General features: G+C 38.9%; 1 protein-coding gene across 2 annotated transcripts in view; it reads left to right on the top strand.

Moving 5' to 3' along the window:
- Positions 1 to 19937, top strand: part of NELL1 (neural EGFL like 1) — a 1057189-nt gene that overhangs the window by 401143 nt on the left and 636109 nt on the right. The window lies entirely within an intron of this gene.

Genomic DNA, 19937 nt, shown 5'->3' with positions numbered 1-19937 from the left:
AGCCACTATGGAGAACAGTGTGGAGATTCCTTAAAAAGCTGGAAATAGAACTGCCTTATGACCCAGCAATCCCACTGCTGGGCATACACACCAAAGAAACCAGAATTGAAAGAGACATGTGTACCCTAATGTTCATCACAGCACTATTTATAATAGCCAGGACATGGAAGTAGCCTAGATGCCCATCAGCAGATGAATGGATAAGAAATCTGTGGTATATATACACAATGGAGTATTACTCAGCCATTAAAAAGAATACATTTGAATCAGTTCTTTTTATTTTTATTTTTTCCTTTTTTTAAAATTTTATCTTATTTTTAAACTTTACATAATTGTATTAGTTTTTCCAAATATCAAAATGAATCCGCCACAGGTAATGAGGTGGATGAAACTGGAGCCTATTATACAGAGTGAAGTAAGCCAGAAAGAAAAACACCAATACAGTATCAGATCAGATCAGATCAGATCAGTTGCTCAGTCATGTCCAACTCTTTGCCACCCCATGAATCGCAGCACACCAGGCCTCCCTGTCCATCACCAACTCCCGGAGTTCACTCAGACTCATGTCCATTGAGTCAGTGATGCCATCCAGCCATCTCATCCTCTGTCGCCCCCTTCTCCTCTTGCCCCCAATCCCTCCCAGCATCAGAGTCTTTTCCAATAAGTCAACTCTTCGCATGAGGTAGCCAAAGTACTGGAGTTTCAGCTTTAGCATCATTCCTTCCAAAGAAATCCCAAGGCTGATCTCCTTTAGAATGGACTGGTTGGATCTCCTTGCAGTCCAAGGGACTCTCAAGAGTCTTCTCCAACACCACAGTTCAAAAGCATCAATTCTTCAGTGCTCAGCCTTCTTCACAGTCCAACTCTCACATCCATACATGACCACAGGAAAAACCATACCCTTGACTAGATGAACCTTTGTTGGCAAAGTAACGTCTCTGCTTTTGAATATGCTATCTAGGTTGGTCATAACTTTCCTTCCAAGGAGTAAGCGTCTTTTAATTTCATGGCTGTAGTCACCATCTGTAGTGATTTTGGAGCCCAGAAAAATAAAGTCTGACACTGTTTCCACTGTTTCCCCATCTATTTCCCATGAAGTGATGGGACTGGATGCCATGATCTTCATTTCCTGAATGTTGAGCTTTAAGCCCACTTTTTCACTCTCCTCTTTCACCTTCATCAAGAGGCTTTTTAGTTCCTCTTCACTTTCTGCCATAAGGGTGGTGTCATCTGCATATCTGAGGTGATTGATATTTCTTCCGGCAGTCTTGATTCCAGCTTGTGTTTCTTCCAGTCCAGCATTTCTCATGATGTACTCTGCATATAAGTTAAATAAACAGGGTGACAATATACAGTATACTAACGCATATATATGGAATTTAGAAAGATGGTGATGACAACCCTGTATGCGAGACAGCAAAAAAGACACAAATGTATAGAACAGTCTTTTGGACTCTGTGGGAGAGGGTGAGGGTGGGATGATTTGGGAGAAGGGCATTGAACCAGGTATAATACCATATATGAAATGAATCGCCAGTCCAGGTTCGATGCATGATACTGGATGCTTGGGGCTGGTGCACTGGGATGACCCAGAGGGATGGTACGGGGAGGGAGGAGGGAAGGGGGTTCAGGATAGGGAACACGTGTATACCCATGGCAGATTCATGTTGATGTATGGCAAAACCAATACAATATTGTAAAGTAATTAACCTCCAATTAAAATAAATAAATTTATATTAAAAAAATAAACTTATTGGCTTAAACTATTCTGAAAGAGATAGGAATACCAGACCACCTGACCTGCCTCTTGAGAAACCTATATGCAGGTCAGGAAGCAAAGTTAGAACTGGACATGGAACAACAGACTGGTTCCAAATAGGAAAAGGAGTACGTCAAGGCTGTATATTGTCACCCTGCTTATTTAACTTCTATGCAGAGTACATCATGAGAAACGCTGGGCTGGAGGAAGCACAAGCTGGAATCAAGATTGCCAGGAGAAATATCAATCACCTCAGATATGCAGATGACACCACCCTTATGGCAGAAAGTGAAGAGGAACTAAAAAGCCTCTTGATGAAGGTGAAAGAGGAGAGTGAAAAAGTGTGCTTAAAGCTCAACATTCAGAAAACGAAGATCATGGCATCAAGTCCCATCACTTCATGGGAAATAGATAGGGAAACAGTGGAAACAGTGTCATACTTTATTTTTTGGGGCTCCAAAATCACTGCAGATGGTGATTGCAGCCATAAAATTAAAAGACGCTTACTCCTTTGAAGGAAAGTTGTGACCAACCTAGAGAGAATATTCAAAAGCAGAGACATTACTTTGCCCACAAAGATCTGTCTAGTGAAAGCTATGGTTTTTCCTGTGGTCACGTATGGATGTGAGAGTTGGACCATAAAGAAAACTGAGTGCCGAAGAATTGTTGCTTTCAAACTGTGCTGCTGGAGAAGACTCTAGAGAGTCACTTGGACTGCAAGGAGATCAAACCAGTCAATCCTAAAGGAAATTAATCCTGAATATTCATTAGGACTGGTAGTGAAACTGAAGTTCCAAGACTTTGGCCACCTGATGTGAAGAGCTGACTCATTGGAAAAGACCCTGATGCTGGGAAAGACTGAGGGCAGGAGGAGAAGGGGAAGACAGAGGATGAGATGGTTGGATGGCATCACTGACTCAATGGACGTGAGTTTGAGCAAACTTCAGGAGATAGTGAGGGACAGGGAAGCCTGGCATGCTGCAGTCTGTGGAGTTGCAAAGAGCTGGACATGACTTAGCAACTGAACAACAACAACAAAGTCCTTGTTGATCGTCTATGTTTTATATAGTAGTGTATATATATTAATCCCAGTTTCCTAATTTATCATCCTACCTGCATGCCTCCACTTTGGTAAGTTTGTTTGTTTTTAAAATCTATGTCTATTTTGTAAGTAAGCTCATTTATATAATTTTTTTTAACTGTAGTCTTCATGTGAGTGATATCCTATAATATTTGTGTTCCTCTATCTGTTTTATTTCTAAGTAAGATAACTGCTAGGTCCATCCATGTCTGTGCAAATGGCATTATTTTGTTCTTTTTTATGGCTGAGTAATATTCCACCCTGTATATATACTGCATTTCTTTATCTATTCCTCTGTTGATGGACATTTAGGTTGCTTCCATGTCTTGGCTATTGTAAATAGTGCTGCAGTGAACATTGGGGTGCATGTATATTTTTATTTAACTTTCATATTCCACCTGAGGATATTTGTACCAACTGTTTTCTCTACCTGGAAATTCTTTTTCCAGATCTTTGCTTGTCTGGTTGCTTCTTACCAACTCATATGTCACTTTCTAACACAATTGTCCCCTGAAAACTCTAGTCCCTCCCTAACTCTCCTTGATCTGTTAGCCTGTTTCACTTTATCCCATGAATTTGTTACTGAAATGAAATTTGCAGGCCAGTGGGAAGGGGTAGAGCAATGTAACTCAAAGTGTGGTGTGTGAACTAATACTGTTCTGCAGATGTTTTTCCCTGGTCTATGACAGGGAAAGGAGTTTACTTCCGCATGTAAATCAATGAAATCACTAAGTATGCTGCTCATTTTAGATGACTTTTTTGTTCGCTTCTCTGTTTGCATTATGGTTTTTGCAGCAAAATTTTATCTGTGAAGAAATCACACTCTGGAATAAACTTCTTGTGGACTGTAAAAAGACTTGTTCAAAACAACCATTTTGAGTAACACAGAGGATGAGAAAGGGTTAAAGGATCAAGGAGGTGAGGAGGAGTAGGGTGAGAACTGATGGGAAAAGGATGACATCAGAGGTGAATGGAAGGCCTTAAGTTTACAGGGAAGGGTGCATGCTCTGGAAACCTCAGGTTTGTTTGTTTTTTAAAGCACATATTTACTCTGCCTTTGCATGCATGCTAAGTTGTCATTTCGGTCATGTCTAACTCTTTGTGACCCTATGGACTGTAGTCCACCAGGCTCCTCTGTCCATGGGATTCTCCAGCAAGAATAAAGGAGTATGTTGTCATGCCCTCCTCCAGTGGATCTTCCCTTACCAGCGATTTAATCCGGGTCTCTCATATCTCTTGCAGTGGCGGGTGGGTTCTTTAACACTAGCACCACAAGGGAAGCCCACTCTGCCTTAGTTTTATTTTAAAAACCCATAAAGAAACAATTACCACTGCTGGATGATTTTCTAGATAGGGGAAAATCCAGCATTCTGGGGAAGATCTGTACCAAGATCTCTTAAAAATCTCCAACATCATCATTGCTAACTGGGTCAGTTTTTATTGTATAAAACAAAAAGATGCAATAATATAGCATGTTTGGCTTTATTGAGTCCCCATGCAGGGGATAACAGAGGAAAATCCTCTAAAAGGCATGAAATTGGAGGATAGGAATTCTCTAAGGTAGTCTGGGATCACCTCTGAACCTACAGAGTTCACTGACCTAATTCCATTGGCATACACCTTTCTTTGGCTCCAAATGATACAAAGTCTGCATCAGAGAGGGGCTCAGCTCTGTTTCAGTGGATGCCACAAATGTTAGTAGTTCTGTAAAAGTTGTGAAAGGTAGTATTTTTACTGATATTGAAGTAACATGATTACTTCAAATATAATGGAAAATACAGATAAAATATGCATCAGAAAGAATTTCCTTCTAATCCCACCAACCTAAAATTATAACACATATTTTCATGTATTTCCTTCCAGCTTTTTTTCTGTTTACCCCCTTTAAAAAAAAAAAAAAAAACAACAGTTGACATCACTGTGCAAATATTTACACCTTTTCAAAACCACTAGGCATCACATCAAAGGCATTTCTCTATGTTCTTAGAATTCTTTGTAAACATCAAGGGAATGGTTGCCCGATATCCTATCATGAGGATAGAAGTAATGAAAACAGTCCACTATTTGTGGACTATTAGGTTGTTTTAATTTTTTCCTTCTTATTTGTATGAGTTGAAAAACATCTTCTGATTCATCTTTGTATTCCTTTTGAAGGAACTGAATTATATGAATAAAGTGTGTGTGTGCAAATGTGGCATTGTGTATCAAAGCTCTGTAGTCCTCTAATCTTTGCCCTGCCCTTCTGTCCCTGCTTCACTTACCTTTGTGCTCTTGGAGCCATGCATCTGTTACTCGTGCTGGCTTGACCCCCTTTTGATATGAGCATTGAGAAGGATCTGGTGTACACCTAACAGGGAACTTTTATGTCTGCTTGGACCCTGGAATTTCTCTGACAATAGTGTTTGCCAGTCTTGGTCTTTTGTCCTCATAGTCCGTCTTGGGTAAAAAGACAAGAGTGAGCAGTTCCCCAGTTTCAGTGGAAATTCAGCTGTACCTGTGTTTTCATGGTGAAAGCTTAACACACTTATCCCTCATATTATCTTGGGTCATTAGAAAAAATAATTTTTCTCTCACCTAATATAATTTCTAAGCCATTATACAACCTCTTTGCAGTATGAATTCATAATAGACTTTAAAATCCAAAAGGATGCAATTGTGAGCAAAATGATGAAAGGAGAGAGGAAAATGGAATTGTCGAGGTCAGTAATCAATGTTCTTGCTTTAAAGCCAGTGTTCCCTGCCATGGCTGCCCAGCTTTCTCGTTTCAACTTTGTTTGTTGTTCATTATTTATGAAATAGCTGGGCCCCTTTACATACCTATCAACAAACCACAGTGTGATATTACATTGAAAGAATTTAGAGGACTCTTTTGATCATAATTTGGACATAGTCTAATGAAGAGAATGGTGGCATTTGAGTAAAAAGGCTTAAACTAGCTGACTGAAAACTATATTATTGATGTATCACTGCGTGGGTCTCAGTAAGTCTCTTAGCTTTGTGGGTTTTTATTTTTATTTATTGAGGTATAATTTATTTACAATGTTGTGTTTTATGTAGACATCAAAGTGATTTAGTTATACATATATACATATATATTCTTTTCCAGGTTCTTTTCCTTTATAAGTTATTGTAGGATATTAAGTAAAGTTCCTTGTGCTTTATAGTAGGTCCTTGTTGATTGTGTATTTTGTGCATAGTGGTGTGTATATTTCAAACCCCAACTCCTGATATATCAGCTACTTTAAAACTCATTTTCTACTTCAATGAGATAGGACTAATAATGCCTAATTACTTGCCTCCATTGTTACTCTGAGTTCATACTTAACTATGGTATAAAAATGTAAACAATTATTTTCAATCTGGAAATAAATTATACTTTACTGAAAAAAAATGTAAAGAGTTAACATTAACACTAATATCATGTCATTAACATGTGAATGTTGAGTATATACTGAGTTCAGCTTTTAGGCTGGCTTTAGAGAGCAACTAGTCAAGGGAAACCAAGCTTTATTTCTCAGCAGGCATGGGCTGGGTGATTGGCACACCTCACTTTTCGTAAAGCATACAATCACTCTGGAGAAACTGTGGTTCAGAGGGAATGTGCAAATTGCTCTGTTAGGACTGCAGTGCGAGTCCTGGAGGCTGCAGGCTCTATGTGACATCCAAGATGTATTTCCCAGCACTGCTGCTTCCCGTGCCCGTGTCCCCACCGAAGGCTGCTGCCAACCTACGCCTCTGCAGGAGATGCTTCAACACTAGCAGGGGATTTTGAAAAAGTAAACTTTTTGGAATACCTGCCATTTAGTAGCTATCAGACTGCAGTCATTCCCTATAATAAGCCCTTAGGAAATTTAGGGTAAGAAAACAGGATACTGGCTTCAGAGATCAAGCCCTGAGCCTTAAGAGTGGGAGCACCAACTGCAAGATCCTAGCCTAATCCTAGGGAGTATCAAATAGCGAGAACTCACACAAAGGAAACCGCTTGAATACAAGACCAGGCATCACCCAATCACCAGTAGCACCCTATGCAGGAAGCCTCATCTAAACAACAAACAAAACAAAAATACAAACCCTATCTTCAGCACGGGATTACTACCTCACTCAGCCTTGCCCATCAGAGGAAAAACAAAAAAACAAACGAAAACTCAGTACAAATCTTACCCTACATGAAGCTTACACAAACCACTGGACCAAACTTAGGAGAGCAGAAACCAAAAGGAAGAAAGAATTCAACCTTGAAGCCTGGGAGAAGGAGACCTCAAACACAATAAGTTAAAAAAAATAAAAATAATGAAAAGGCATAAAAATACTACACCAATGAAGGAATAAACTAGAAACACAGCAGTCCAAGTAAATGAAGAGGAAACAGGCAAACTACCTGAAAAAGAATTCAGTATAATGATAGTAAAGATGATCAACAACCTTGAAAACAAAATGGAGAAAATGCAAGAATCAATTAACAAAGACCTAGAAGAATTAAAAAATAAACATACAAACAACACAATTACTGAAATTAAAAAGAAATTAAAAATACTCTAGAAGGAATCAGTAGCAGACTATATGAAGCTGAAGAATGAATTAGTGAGCTGGAAGATAAAATGATGGAAATAACTTCTGGAGAGCAGAATAAAGTGAAAAAGAATGACAAGAACTGAAGACAGTCCCAGACACCTCTGGGACAATATCAAGTGTGCCAACATTCAAATTTTAGGTGTCACAGAAGAAGAAGAGAAAAAAAAGGGTTTAAAATTTTTTTTGAAAAGATTATAGTTGAAAATTTCCCCAACCTGGAAAAGGAAATAGTCAATCAAGTCCAAGAGGCCCAAAGAGTCCCATACAGGATAAACCCAAGGAGAAACATGTCAAGACATGCTAATCAAACTAACAAAGACTAAACATAAAGAAAGAATATTAAAAGCAGCAAGGGAGAAGCAACAAATAACATACAGGGGAAACCCCATATTCTTAACAGCTGATCTTTCAGCAGAAATGCTGCAGGTCAGAAGGGAATGGCAGGATATATTTAAAGTACTGAAAGGGAAAAATCTACAACCAAGATTACTGAACCCAGCAAGGATCTCATTCAAAATTGATGGAGAAGTAAAAAGATTTTCAGACAAGCAAAAGTTAAGAGAATTCAGTACCACCAAGCCAGCTTTACAACAAATGTTAAAGGGACTTATATAGTTAAGAAATATAAGAGAAGAAAAAAGATCTACAAAATCAACCCCAAACAATTAAGAAAATGGCAATAGGAACATATATATTAATAATTATTTTATATGTAAATGGATTAAATGCTCCAACCAAAAGACACAAACTGAATGGATACAAAAAAAAAAAACAAAAAAAACAAAAAACCCATATATATGCTCTCTACAAGAAACCCACTTCAGACCTCAAGACACATATAGACTGAAAGTGAGAGGATGGAAAAATATGTTCTATGCACAGGGGAAGCAAAAGAAAGCTGGAATGAATATCAATCCTCATATCAGACAAAACAGACCTTAAAATAAAGATTACAATAGATAAGGAAGGACACTGCATAATGATCAAGGGATCAATCCAAGAGGAAGACAGAACAATTGTAAATATCTATGCACCCAACATAGGAGCACCTCAATACATAAGAAAAACACTAACAGACATAAAAGGAGAAAATGACAGTAACACAAAAATAGTAGGAGGCTTTAACACCCCAGTAATACCAATGGACAGATAATCAAAACAGAAGATTAATAAGGACACACAAGTCTTAAATGATACATTAGATGAGATGGATCTCATTGATATCTTCAGGGCATTCCATCCAAATGCAGAAGAATACACCTTCTTCTCAAGTGAACATGAAACATTCTCCAGGATAGACCACCTCTTGGGTCACAAATCAAGACTCAGTAAATTTAAGAAAATTGGAATCATATCAAGTGTCTTCTCTGACTACAACACTATGAGACTAGATATCAATTACAAGAAAAAAACTATAAGAAACACAAACATATGGAGATTAAACAACATGTTTCTAAATAGCCAACAGGTTACTGAAGAAATCAAAAGGGAAATCAAAAGATTTCTAGAAAGAAATGACAGTGAAAACATGACAACTCAAAACCTATGGAATGCAGCAAAAGCAGTTCTAAGAGGGAAGATTATAGCAATACAGTCCTACCCCAAGAAACAAGAAAAACGTCAAATAGACAACCTAACTTTACACCTAAAACAACTGGATAGAGAAGAACAAAAAAACACAAAATTAGTAAAAGGAAAGAAATCATAAAGATCTAAGCAGAAATAAATGAAAAAGAAAGAAACAACAGTAAAGATTAATACAACTAAAAGCTGGTTCTTTGAGAAGATAGATAAAATTGACAAAACCTTAGCCAGACTCATCAAGAACAAGAGACAAGCATCAAATCAACAAAATTAGAAATGAAAAAGGAGAGGTTACATCAGAAAATGCAGAAATACAAAGGATTATAAGAGGTTATTATGAACAACTATATGGCAACAAAATGGATAACCTGGAAAAAATGGACAGATTATTAGATAGTTCAATCTTCCAAGACAGAATCAGGAAGAAATAGAAATTATGAACAACCCAGTTGCAAGCACTGAAATTGAAGCTGTGAGCAAAAACCAAAAAACAAAAAGCCCAGGACCAGATGGCTTCACAGGAGAATTCTGCCAAACATTTATAGAAGAGCTACTGCTTATCCTTCTAAAACTATTTCAAAAAATTGCAGAGGAAGGAACATGTCCAAACTAATTCTGTGAGGCCACCATCACCCTGATACCAAAACCAGACAAAGACAACACACAAAAAGAAAACTACAGGCCAATATCACTGATGAACATAGATGCAAAAATCCTCAAGAAAGTTTTAGTAAACAGAATTCAGTAGCAGATCAGAAAGCTCATACACCATGATCAAGTTGAGTTTATTCCAGGGATGCAAGGATTCTTCAATATACACAAATCAATCAATGTGATATACCATATTAACAAATTGAAAGATAAAAACCACATGATCATCTCAATAGATGCAGAAAAAGCCTTTGACAAAATTCAGCATCCATTTATGATTAAAACTTTTCAAAAAAAAAAAAATGGGCATAGAAGGAACCTACCTCAACATAGTAAAAGCCATATATGATAAGCCTACAGCAAACATTTTTCTCAATGTTGAAAAACTGAAAGCATCCCCCCTAAGATCAGGAACAAGACAAGGGTGTCCACTTTCACCACTATTATTCAGCATAGTTGCAGAAGTCCTAGCTACAGCAATCAGAGAAGAAAAAGAAATAAAAGGAATCCAGATCAGAAAGAAGTAAAGCTGTCACTGTTTGCAAATGACATGATATTATACTTAGAAAACCCTAAAGATAGTATTAGAAAATTACTAGGCTAATCAGTGAATTTAGCAAAGTGCAGAATACAAAATCAGTACACAGAAATCACTTGCATTTTTGTATACTAACAATGAAAAATCTGAGAAATTAAGGAATCAATCCCATTCACCATTGCAACAAAAAGAATTAAATATCTAGGAATAAACTTACCTATGGAGACAAAAGAACTATATACAGAAAATTATAAGACACTTATGAAAGAAATCAAAGATGATATAAACAGATGGAGAGATATTCCGTGTTCCTGGGTAGGAAAAATCAATACTGTGAAAATGACTATACTACCAAACACAATCTACAGATTCAGTGTGATCCCTATCAAATTACCAATGGCATTTTTCACAGAACTATAACAAAAAATTTCACAATTCATAAGGAAACACAAAAGACCCCAAATAATCAAAGAAGTCTTGAGAAAGAAGAATGGAACTGGAAGAATCAACCTTTCTGACTTCAGATTATACTACAGAGCTATGGTCATCAAGACAGTATGGTAATGGCACAAAAACAGAAATATAGACCAATAGAAAAAGAAAGCCCAGAAATAAACCCCTGCACCTATGGGTACCTTATTTTTGACAAAGGAGGCAAGAATATACAATGGGACAAAGACGGCCTCTTCAATAAATGGTGCTGGGAAAACTGGACAGCTACATGCAAAAGAATGAAATTAGAACACTTCTTAACACCATACACAAAGATAAACTCACAATGGATTAAAGATCTAAATGTACGGCCAGAAACTATAAAACTCTTAGAAGAAAACATAGGCAGAATGCTTGATGACATAAATCAAAGCACGATCCTCTATGACCCAACCCCTAGAGTGACAGAAATAAAAAAGTAAACAAGTGGGACCTAATTAAACTTAAAAGCTTTTGCCCAGCAAAGGAAACTATAAGTAAGCTGAAAAGACAGACCTCAGGATGGGAGAAAATAATAGCAAATGAAACAACTGACAAAGGATTAATTTCCAAAATGTACAAGCAGCTCATGCAACTTAATGCCAGGAAAACAAACAACCCAATCAAATGTGGGAAAAAGACCTAAACAGACATTTCTCCAAAGAAGACATACAGATGGTTAACCAACACATGAAAAGATGCTCAGCATTGCTCATATGACCCAGCAGTCCCACTCCTATGCATATACCCTGAGGAAACCAAAATTGAAAAAGACACATGTATCCCATTGTTCATTGCAGCACTTTACAATAGTTAGAATATGGAAGCCACCTAGATGTCCATCGACAGATAAATGGTTAAAAAAGTGTGGTATGTATGCAGAATGGAATGTTACTCAGCCATAAGAAGGAACACATTTGAGTCAGTTGTAATGAGGTAGATGAACCTAGAAACTATTATATAGAGTGAAGTCAGAAAGAGAAAGAGAAATATCATATTCTAACTTAGATATACGGAATCTAGAAAAATGGTACTGAAGAATTTATTTACAGGGAAACAGTGCAGAAACAGACATAGAGAATAGACTTATGGACATGGGGAGAGGGGAGGAGAGGGTGAGATGTATGGAAAGAGTAACATGGAAACTTACATTACCATATGTAAAATAGATAGCCAACGGGAATTTGCTCTATGACCCAGGAACTCAAACAGGGTTTCTATATCAACCTAAAGGGGTAGGATGGGGAGGGAGACAGGAGGGAGGTTCAAAAGGGAGGGGATATATGTATACCTATGGCTGATTCATGTCGAGGTTTGACAGAAAACAGCAAAATTCAGTAAAGCAATTATTCTTCAATTAAAAACATTAATTAAAAAGAAAAAAAAATACTTAGAAGACTGCAGTGCTAGTGGCTGCCAGAGCTGGGGTTTGAGTTTAGATAGATCTAATTCTAAACAAAATGCTTTTTATATGAGATTTTTAAAGGGCAGCAAACAAACATTGACCTTGATTTAAATGTCTATTCAATAGTTCTTAAATGGATAGAAACTTAAAATCAGATGTATATTCCGAATAACTGTAGCTGTTATACATCCACAAAGGCAAACCAATTTACTGGTTAAGTGTAAACAAAACCACAGGCCAATAAAGTTCAAATTTTAATTACATTGATTCAGCATGACCAGGGTTGTCTGCTGGAAATAAATCTGTAGTGGCAGCATGTTATACAGCGTGGATTCTAAGGCATGAGTTCTTTGGATCTGGCACATGTATACCACCAATGGTGTGACTGCTCATTTGCCCCTACTTTCTGTATTTGAAACATTGTTAAGTCATCTTTTGAAAAATGTGCTGTAAATTTCATTTGGCCTTGAACGTATCCTTTATCAGGCAATTCCACCTCTTTCTCCTTTGTTAATAGTCCTTAAGGTATAATATCTTAGCACAATGCTTTATACATTAAAAAAAAAAACAAAGATGAGCACAAAAATTGCATGGCTGCACTATTATAAAGAGATCATCATAATAATCCAAAATATACTTAGATAATGGAGAATTGGGGGCAGGAGGAAAAGGGGACGACAGAGGATGAGATGGCTGGATGGCATCACCGACTTGATGGACATGAGTTTGAGTGAACTCCGGGAGATGGTGATGGACAGGGAGGCCTGGCGTGCTGCGATTCATGGGGTCGCAAAGAGTCGGACACGACTGAGCGACTGAACTGAACTGAACTGAACGGAGAAGAAAATGGCAACCCATTCCAGTATTTTGCCTGGAGAATCCCATGAACAGAGGAGCCTGGCACAGGCTACATGTAGTCCATGGGGTCACAAAGAATCAAGCATGACTTAGCGACTAAACAATACTTAAATAAAAGGGTTAAGGTTATTGTTGAAATAAATTGTATTACATAGGACTCATGGATCCCCGAAGGCATCCGTGTTGTTCTAATATCCATGGACCCTTTTTCAGGGCACTGGGTCATACTGCTTCTGAATCCACAGGGAAGACAGTTTCTGGGAGGAAATAAAAAGGGGCTGTAAATATTCACAGATATTATTGAGCCTTGAAATACTGTGGTGCAGTATTCATTAAGAGACTCAACAATGTTGCTCTTCCCAATGGTCTGTACTCGCAAGGCTTAGCCTGAACACAGAGGACTCAGCAGTCTCAGCACCAGGGGCCTGAAATGGAAACCCACTCTGGGGACAGCAGTTTCCTCACTGTAGCTGCCTGTCTTTCCCTCTCTTCCTGGTGAGAGCCAGTCCTTTCCCAGGTTGGCCTGGGGACTTGCAGGTGATAATGCTTGAGAACATCTGACAAGAGGTGAATGGGTGGTCAGGGAATTGTTGCTGACACAAATCCCCAGCCTTGTGTTCTTAGCACCACTGGAAACTGAATTTTACTACATTTGTTTTTTTCTCTGTTGCCATAGCTGAATACACAGGTCATGCTTTGTGAGGTTTTATTTCATTGTAATGCCTACTTTTCCATTTTTGGTACATAAATCTTTTGGTAAATCAAGGACCCAGAATAATTAGTAATTATGGAGCAGTGCATTGAAGTAGCATTTGGAATTGTTACAAGCACACTGAGAATTGCTTATGGTGCTACTAACAATGCCCAAAGATGAAAATAGGAAACGGCTATGACAAAATTATCTTTTCAGAGTAGGTAAAGATGAGTGAAAGAAAATATGGTAGCTGTATTTGGGGTAAAAGGGGCATGTGGGCAAGGAGAGTACTTCTGTTCATTCAGTAACTTCAAAAATACTTACCGTGAATCTACAATGGCCAAGCACCTATACTCATTGCAAGCAATACAGCAATTAAGAGGTTGCTGCTGCTGCTGCTGCTAAGCCGCTTCAGTCATGTCTGACTCTGTGCGACCCCATAGACGGCAGCCCACCAGGCTCCCCCGTCCCTGGGATTCTCCAGGCAAGTGCACTGTAGTGGGTTGCCATTTCCTTCTCCAATGCATGAAAGTGAAAAGTGAAAGTGAAGTCGCTCAGTTATGTCCGACTCTTAGCGACCCCATGGACTATAGCCCACCAGGCTCCTCCATCCATGGGATTTCCCAGACAAGAGTACTGTAGTGGGGTGTCATTGCCTTCTCCAATTAAGAGGTTGACAGGGTCTAATTCTGAAGTAATGAAAGTTATATTCTGGATACTAAAGAGATATTAAATGAGAAAATGGAATGGCCAAAAGTTTTAATAAATTCTAGAAATTGAGACCTTAAGTTTGGGAAAATATAGTGTGTTCTAGCAAATGTGGTTTTTGCTTAGAGAAATAGTGAGAAAGAGGCACACCATGACGTTTATGAGGCTGGCAGAGTTCACAAGTTGAAGAGCCTGAGGGCTGTATTAAGGAATTTTAAGTTTTTTCTAAGTGTAAGCATTCATTACTAAAGATACTAAGCAAGGACAGAATGTGTGATATAGATTTTCATATGCTCCAATGACTGATTGATGAAGAATGTGATGGACAAGGTCACATGGAAACCAGGTCTCCAGAGAGGCCTTCTCAGGGGAGCAAGGATGGTAAATAGATGAAGAAGAAGATGAAGTGAAGATGGAGGAAAGTGGATGGACTTGACATGGAATTACTGAAATATATTTAAATGGACAATACTCAAGAATAGATTGAATAGAGTGAAGTGAAAGAGAAGGGGTCAGGGAGAACCAGAAAGTTCCTGAATTTAATAATTGTGTGGATGGTGATGTCACTTTGTGAGAGGGAAATTCAAGAATTCCATTTGGGACATGTTCTATTTGAGATCAATTCAGTCACTCAGTCATGTTCATCTCTATGTGACCCCATTTGACTGCAGCATGCCAGGCTTCCCTGTCCATCACCAACTCCTGGAGCTTGCTCAAACTCATGTCCATCGAGTTGGTAATGCCATCCAACCATTTCATCCTCTATCATCCCCTTCTCCTCCTGCCTTCAATCTTTCCCAGCATCAGGGTCTTTTCCAATGAGTCAGTTCTTCGCATCAGGTGGCCAAAGTCTTGGAATTTCAGCTTCAGCATCAGTCCTTCCAATGAATATTTAGGACTGATCTCCTTTAGAATTGACTGGTTAGATCTCCTTGCTGTCCAAGGGATTCTCAAGAGTCTTATCCAACACCACAGTTCAAAAGCATCAATTCTTCAGTGCTCAGTTTCTTTATGGTCCAACTCTCACATCCATACACAACTACTGGAAAAATGATAACTTTGACTAGACGGACCTTTGTTGGTAAAGTAATGTCTCTGATTTTTATTATGCTGTCTATGTTTGTCATAGCTTTTCTTCCAAGGAGGAAGCATCTTTTAATTTCATGGCTGTATTCACCATCTGCAGTGATATTGGAGCCCAAAGAGAAAAGTCTCTCACTGTTTCCATTGTTTCCCCATCTATTTTCCGTGAAGTGATGGGACCAGATGCCATGATCTTAGTTTTTTGAATGTTGAGTTTTAAGCCAACTTTTTCACTCTCTTCATTCACTTCTGTCAAGAGGGTCTTTAAGTATATGAAATATCCAAGAGGAGTTGAGTAGTGGGAGGTTGGATACAGGAGTGCTGAGTTCAAAGGAGAGTCTGCACTGGAGATATAAATGTGGGAATTACCAGGATAGAGGTGATAGTGGAAACCATACAAATGGTTGAGATCATCAAGGGAGAATGATAGGGGCTCAGACCAAATCCTGAGGATTTACAGTTTCGAGTTTAATGGAGATGGAGGAACCAGCAGAGAGGACTGATATATTGTGCTCAGTGAGAGAGAAGGTGCTTTCAGTGAGAAGATAGAAACCTAGGATAGGAATTAATTCTGCAAATGCTGCTGAGAAACATTAGATCAGAAAGATATCTGTTTGAGTCAGCAAGAGGTTGTTTGTTGGTGATTTTAACAAAGAGCAGTTTCCATGGGAATAGTCGGGGCAGAAGACGGCCAGATAGGAGTAGGTTGAGGAGTGAATGAAAAGTAAGACTGTGAAGAAAGCATGTGGAGAGAACTCTTTTGAGAAGTTTTGAAGGGTAACAGAGAAATGGACCTGCAGCAGAGGGACTGACCAGAGGACCAGCTGAAGTTTGTTTTTGTTGTTCAGGTTTTGTTTATCTGTATGTTTATGTTTTAAAGTGAGAGAGATCAGAGCAGGTACCAACATGGATGGAATAGCTCCATGAGGAGAGAGATGTGATGTTGGAGAGAGGGGATCCTTTAGGGGCCAAGTACTATGGTATCTATAGTATAAGACGACAATCTACCAGTTGATGAGGACAATGGACATTCCTTTATTCTTAATAAGTAAAGGATCGTTGTGGTTGGTGTGTTGATTTGTTGGTATAAAGATGACTGTGTTTCTTTATGAGGCAGTTTGTTTCCTCTGTAGAGTATGAAATGGGGTCATCAGATGACCGCTGGAGAGAATACAGAGATGGGAATCAGGAGCTAAAGAGAGGTTTAACTAGTCTTCTCAGAGTTCGGGAGGGAATGGTTAAAAGGAATCTGTAGGAATGTCCATTTGATACTCCATTAAGCTGTTTGTGTGAATTTGTATTTTTGTTTTCGGTTTATATCTGTATTTTTTGAAACTTTTAATTGTGTGAAGGCAGAGAAAAGAGAAGAGTTGAGTTCAAAAAGGTTTAGGGTTTTGCCTAGACAAAGAATATAGGGGAACAGTTGGCTAAGCAGGTTGAGGTTAAGGGTTTGATTAAAAAGAAAGACATGGAATCTAATCCAAGCAGGGCCAAAGGCTGGTGATCAGTGAGAAAGTAAATAGTAGATTCAAGGATTGGCCACCTTCAATGAGGTAGAATAATTGTGAGCGGTGAAGCAATGCATATATATAAGTATAAAATACTTAATATAAAAAAGTGTAAAGAGCTATTGGAAGAGGCTTGTGATGAGATTGTTGAAGGAAGTGAGTTTTTGATGATGATAAGATTTCGGGTGTAAGTAATGGTGTGAATGGCTCAAGTGGCAGGAGTGTTCATGGTGAAGAAGTCAAGAACAGAGTCCTGGAGACTCGCTGGTCTCATTGGTTTGAAATGTCCAGGGGACATCACAAACTGTCTTCTGTGGTTTAGAGGAAATGTCTGTAGGGACTCTCTTGTACAGATGAGTTTCCTCATGAAAAGCACTTGGTAAATACTGCATACTTCTCTATCACTCATCTTCCTGAGACACAAATCATAATTTTGTTGGAAAGACACCAAGAACACTAGTAGAAAGATACCTGTTAATTAACTTCTATCACTTTTTGGGACCACGTCCTTATTTCTTCCTTATTGCTAAACTTTTTGGACTATACCCACTGTTTTATTTTTCCAGACCAACATGGTCATATTTCAGTAATAATCTTGTGTGCGCTGTAATTGAAATTGAATTAAGCATATAATTAAATTTCAGCATAGCTGCCATTTAAACATTATTTAGTTTTACCACAAATGCCTTTCTTTCCACTTATTCAAGTACTCTTGAGTCTTAGGTTAAAATTTTTATAGTTTTTTTTTTTCCCCAGTGTATGTCTTTTCTGAATATTTCTTGTTAATATTATTTCTGGTTATCTTTTGTTGTGCTGCTAATATGGTGATTATCTTTTCCCATTATATTTTATGCCTTTTTATTGCTGGTGTTTAAGGGTGCTATTGATTTTTGTATATTTACTTTGTATCTGTCTTCAGTACTGAACTCTCTTATTAGTGTTAATGGCATTTTAATTGATTCTCTAAAGCAGTGTTTCTTAAGTCTCAATAAGGTGTAAACTAATTTTCAAAGGAAAACAGTATTTTGAACAACGTGTTCTTTAACAAAATAGTCAAAATATTGCTATAGTGTCCAATTGCCTTTGGGTATTTCATTGTATTCTCATTTATATTCCTAGGTCTTTGTCTTGTTTGATCTGTTGATATCCTACTGCTTGTTACAGTCCTCTCTTGATAACATGGCCATGTTCTGCTTCTTATCCTCTCTCTTCTAGGAGAGCAGCTTTTTACCTTTGTGTTTTTATTTTCCCCAGTTTTCTGTGACTTAGCCTTCACCTTCTTGATGTTGTGAACAAATACAAGTCTTACTTTTTCAAGGCTATTCAGACCACGGGGAGACATTCACAAGGGTGTTTAGCCTATTTACCAACTGCTTTATTTCCTTAAGCTACTTCCCTTGCTTCTTTTAACATTCATGCTTTTTTTTTTTTTAATTGGGATATAGTTGCTTTACAGTGCTGTTTGGTTTCTACTGGTGAACAAAGTGAATCAGCTTTATGTATACCTATATCCTCTTGAACCTCTCTCACACCCACCCCATCCCAGCCCCCTGTGTCATCACAGAGCTGAGCCCCCTGTGTTATCAGCACATCCCCACTAGCTATTTGACACATGGTAGTGTTTATATGTGGAGAAGGCAATGGCTCCCCACTCAAGTACTCTTGCCTGGAAAATCCCATGGACAGAGGAGCCTGGTAGACTGCAGTCCATGGGGTCGCTAGGAGTCGGACACGACTGTATAACTTTCAAGTAGACAACCTGAGCGACTTCACTTTCACTTTTCACTTTCATGCATTGGAGAAGGAAATGGCAAGCCACTCCAGTGTTCTTGCCTGGAGAATCCCAGGGACGGGGGAGCCCGGTGGGCTGCCGTCTCTGGGGTTGCACAGAGTCGGACACGACTGAAGCGACTTAGCAGCAGCAGCAGTGTTTATATGTCAATTCCCATCTCCCAATTCATCCCACCCCCCTTCTCAACCCCTGTGCCCACAGTTCCATTCTTTACATCTGTCTCTGTTGCTGCCTTGCAAATAGGTTCATCCGTACCATTTTTCTAATTCCACATATATATGTTAATACACGATACTTGTTTTTCTCTTTCCAGCTTACTTCATTCTGTATGACAGACCTTAGGTCCAGCCACATCTCTACAAATGACCAATTTTGTTCTTCGTTATGACTGAGTAATATTGCATGGAACATTCATACTTCTGATGGCTTATTTTTTTTTTTCTGTTGGCATCACTCTATCATGTGATAGCTTCCTCTGTGATTGCTGCCCTTTATTTTCCTCACCTGGTAAGACAGGGCTTCTGGGAATGTCAAAGATGCAGTTCTCCAAAGCACACACTCTGGCTTGGAGGCTGAATGTATGTGTGCTCAGTCGTGTCCGACTCTATGAGACCCCATGGACTGTAGCCAGCCAGGCTCCTCTGTCCCTGGGATTCTCCAGGCAAGAACACTGGAGTGGGTTGCCATTTCCTTCTCCAATGCATGCATACATGCATGCTAAGTCACTTCAGTTGTGTCCAACTCTATGCGACCCCATGGACAGCAGCCCACCAGGCTCCTCAGACCACAGGATTCTCCAGGCAAGAATACTGGAGTGGATTGCCATTTCCTTCTCCAGGGGGTCTTCCTGACCCAGGGATTGTACTCACATCTCCTGCATTGCCGGCAGATGCTTTAGGTCTGAGTCATTAGGGAAACCCAACTTAGAGGGTAGCCTGGCCTGCAGGAATTTTGCGGGGGTCTGCTCTTAGGATTAATGTTTATGGAGAAAAGAAGGAAGCAGGACTGGGAAGAGGAAGAAGTGGAACTGCCATGTGGTCAGAAGAAAAGCCTTAGCCAATCTCTTGGGAAGCTCTGGAGGGCTTGTCTGGCAGACTTGTCCTGAGTTTGGATAAGCAGATTGAGTAAACACAGCAGGGACCAGTCACTGGACGTGATCCTGGGAAGGGGACATAACCTTGGACAAGGCAGCTTCTCCTCATTTGAGGGAAATTGCTAGAGTGAGTCTCAGAG

The sequence above is a fragment of the Bos indicus genome, chromosome 29 (genome assembly GCF_029378745.1).
Source record: "Bos indicus isolate NIAB-ARS_2022 breed Sahiwal x Tharparkar chromosome 29, NIAB-ARS_B.indTharparkar_mat_pri_1.0, whole genome shotgun sequence".
Classification (NCBI taxonomy): domain Eukaryota; kingdom Metazoa; phylum Chordata; class Mammalia; order Artiodactyla; family Bovidae; genus Bos; species Bos indicus.
This window is presented reverse-complemented; position numbering and strand designations above follow the sequence as displayed.